Consider the following 4,360-nt stretch of genomic DNA (forward strand, 5'->3'; position numbering starts at 1 on the left):
GTAAAATGATCTAATTTCATTTGCACTCATCGTCAAAAACTTGTGTCGATAGGTTTCCCCAGCTGCCGGATCATAGCGAAAACATCCCGTTTTCTTTTTGCGGTCAATATTGAACGGAGTTCGGAATAGATTTCAGAAAAGAGAGGTTACGCTCAATACAGCTTTCAAAAATTCCCGATCTTTGGCTGCGCCCTTGTTATATTGACCCGTGCCCATGCATTTAAAGGTATTGTTCAATTCTTCCGATACCCGCAGCCGCATGATTTTCCTTAGCCATATACAAAATATGCTCCGGTCTCGCCCCGCCGATCCCGACGTCGCACCTCGCTAGTAGCCATCATGAACGCTGTCACATGGACTTCACGGTTGAAGCATCTCAGACAATAAGATAAATATCAGGGAAAAAGACAATGACTCCTCCTTAAAACTCATCATCCAGGTCAATGGAAAGCCAGTTTCTGGTTTTGTTGCCGGTGTAAAGTTCCAGACGCATCTTCATTCCACGCAGGCGTATGTTGTTGTCCAATCATCATTTCTACCTCGATTTCATCTCATCGACGCTGACTTAAAGGTCTACTGCCCTACGTTCCTCCGAAATATCCGTCTGCTCTGTTTGTCCAGTCGCAGCCAAGTTTTCTTCGTGAAAACAATTTCCATTCCGCCTGTAGAGGCAATTGTATTAACCATATAGTTCAGCCATTAAGCTTTAACGGTACCTTTCTTCACGTAACCGGACAAGTAACTTGATTTGTGTATGAAGTGCTTCTTGGTGCGCACACGTTGATAACGTAGTCGTCATCCGGGTGGCGGGAAGTTCGCCTACCATCTGGGCGTCGACTACTGGAATGTTGATGGTGGCCGATTATTGCCAAACTACCTGTTGCATATTAATGAAAATGGATTGGGAAAATCATATATTTATTTGATGTATTGTTTTAGAGATTAAAATAACTTTCCCTATGAAACCTGCGGTATGCCTGAAACGACGAAACTGCATAGAATTGATCCTAGGAGACACCAGTCTTGTGGTGGAAGTGGGTCTAGCTGGAGGCAAATTGGACGGGGAAACTTGGGATATGTAAAGCCAAACGATTGCGACAATGTGAGGAATTGATCCGCAGTTCAGACTTGTTCGACAAATAGCACACGCCAAAAATCCTTCCACCGTTTCAGAAATAATTTGCCTCGCCAGTAACACGGCATGTATTTGAGTCGGAGATTGGTTTCGTCATTCCTAGAACCAGTTTCTACAAGCACATCACACATCTGGCGCAACCGAAATCGTTTTTTGAAACATTTCTGGAACTCCCGATCAACCCGATCGAAGGTGGGTTTGTCTTGTGTTAAAAGCGAAGCAATATGTTCGCATCAGCGACAGCAAGACACGTTTTCTTCAAAGTCACCACGCTCATCATCGACATCTGCTCTTGCGGACTGCATCACAACATTTTCACCGGCGTCGGAATCTTCGCATGATCAGAGTTTACGACTGTATCAGCACGGATTAAGTTAAGATTCTACTCGAAGAAATTGTAACACAGGAAGATTAATCCTTATTGACAGACAGATATACATAATTGACAGATGCATTCGCATTTAAAATGACTATACCAAGTACAATAAACATTTAAAAACATAAAAGATGAAATGAAAAATTGTTGCCATGACGTACTATAAACAACAATAGCATAGTAATATAAAATTCAAGTAGTATGTGTTTTAGGATATATTTGTACAAAAACACACTATTCAAAAGTTTAAATAAATCTTAATCATATGTGATAAAAATCTATTTGTTAAAATTCTTGCAGGATTCGCTGAAATCTAATATGTTATTGTTCCAAATATTAAATTCAAAAATTCAATTGAATCAAATAATAAACAAGTAAAAGACACTGTAGATTTAATACGACCTGATAGAATTCATTAAATAAAAATAATATTTGAGAAGCTCCAACTATTTGAATTCAAATTTAATCCGAATCATACTCAAATTCAGAACAATTAAATAATAACTGTCCGAAAAAATATATCGAAATTCAAACTCAAGACAAAATAGAAATCTTGGTTCAAATCTTATTCCATTATCATACATTGATGCAAAATTCAAACACAATCGATTTGGTAAAATTTAATTCAACACCAAATCAAAGGACCAAATCTCACTTGATTGTGTGGATTTTCAACTCACTGAAGGTCTTATGTAACCTACCAAGTGAATGGAATTCTGGAACTATATATTAACAAATTGAATATCTAAGAACTTTGGCTTTTTGGGATTGGAAATTATATTGTCTCCATTTATCGTGTTTTAGCTGATTTCATAAAAAACCCAACAAACAATTCAGGCTATCAATAAGCTAATAAGTAAAACATTTGCAGTATATATTTCTTGAAGTACTTGAAGAACTTCAGCCGTTAAAAGTACTTTTCTACCATGTTGTCAATGCTACACTTTATTGAAAATAATATATAAAATTATGTGTAATAACAATGTAACAATATTCGACGACATTTATTTTGCAAAAGAGAAATAGAGGTAATCGTAATAGAAAAACAGGTAATAGAAAATATTCGTTGATAATTACCTACATTTATAGATAAATCTAAGTTATATAAAATGATAAATCGCAAAATTTCTATACTGTCATCATAGAAATTTGAAGATTAGTTCACATTATTGATAATGTATTTACATTTGCTGTCATCAATAACAACTCTCCCACCTCGAGTTGAGGGCCCTTTCGCCAGCGTCCCAAACCGGTAGCCGATGACGTACTTCACACTTTGGTCGCTCCTCAATCTCTGGCCCGATAACTCCGTGCCTGATTGAAGCGTCCCCGTCCCGAAGCTTTGAGGGTGCGTCCGATTGTTGATCCTTTCACGCTTCCTGAATCGCGTTTATACTTCATGCCAAGTGTATTGCGACATCGCACTGTATTCACTAGTATCGAATAAACTCTTCTAAGCAGCCAACTAATGTTTCTCTACTTCACCGATGTGGATAACGAGACACTAACTGTAAGGTATTGAAAAAAGCATGAAAATTGCACTTAACGTTAGCTACGGTTGAAAAGTTATGTCGGTACTAAAGTAGAATGGCATGCATATTGAATGCCAACCTTGAGAGAGAAAATGTTTATTCTGGCAAGAATACCCCCAGTTTAGTAGGTGCTAAAAGATTAGAGATATGATATTCGATTTGAAAATTTACTTCAAATGTTAAGCAATTTTCATATTTATTTAAATACGGCGTTGTTCTTACGTTGCTCCTTTAAGCAATTTATGAATTGCACTTTTGCAGAAAATTCGTCTCAGCCTTCAAAATACTCCCATGTAATATGATAGTTATTATAAGAACCAATTTGTTTCTTCTATTAATACGCCTATCCAATCACAAGCAGCAATAAAAGCTTATGATTTGTACTTTGAAAAGAGCATTTGTCTTCAGCTCAATCTTCTTCTCGTGAAAATTATGTATCTCTGAAAAGGTAAACCTATTTGTTTTCAGTAATGCAACCTTCCCAATCACAAAGCAGCAACAAAAAACCGAAGCAGAATCTAGAAAAAAATTTCTAGCTTTTCATTGCTGTTACCAGACCCCAATGTCAGCTGCTCGATAAGTTGTCACCGCTAAACGCGATGACATACGCCATCATGCGAACTCAATTTCGCAGCATCCCCTCCGAAGAGCGCTTTCTTGCGCTGCTGCCGACGCCAAGCTGATTGTAATTTGCGTACTTTCGTAAGAAGAAGTATAAAGAACGAAGAAGAAGGAAGGAGTCGCTATTATGGGCAAGTTCGAAAGCTAATTCCAGGCATCGAAACTGAACGAAAGGCGGAGCAAAATGCCGATGCCAAGCGATCATAATTCTGTACCATTTGAAGAAGTAAAAGAAGAAGAAGAATCATTCCAGTTCGAGACAGCAAAATAACGTACGGATCGCGTGTTCTTTTTGCTCGCATTTTTTCGAAGCGTTTTTCTCGTTCGTTCGCTGTTTACGTTTTTCGCTTGTCGCGTTGGCGTTATTTTCTCCCTGACCCGTCATATGGAGACTCCGGTGGCTGATTCGGTCGCTGCGAAAAGTGTCATAAGCGCACTGCTCGCTGGAGGCGCGGTTAACCCCTCCAAGCAGCTTTGCAGAGCAACGTTCTCTCCGTTGCCACTTGATGCGATGCCGGCAATCCGCCGGAAAAAGAGAAAGAAGCAGCAATCGCAGGTGCAACCGGAGCGGAAGCTGAGAAGTGCCCGCCCGTGTTTGTCGTGAAGGGCGATCCACCCGGATTTGCGCCCAAAGATTCGCCAGCTGATCGCTAAAGGGCTGAAATGTACTTTTCGGCTCTGCAGCGAGGGCGTGAA

The sequence above is a fragment of the Armigeres subalbatus genome, chromosome 3 (assembly GCF_024139115.2).
Source record: "Armigeres subalbatus isolate Guangzhou_Male chromosome 3, GZ_Asu_2, whole genome shotgun sequence".
Classification (NCBI taxonomy): Eukaryota; Metazoa; Arthropoda; class Insecta; order Diptera; family Culicidae; genus Armigeres; species Armigeres subalbatus.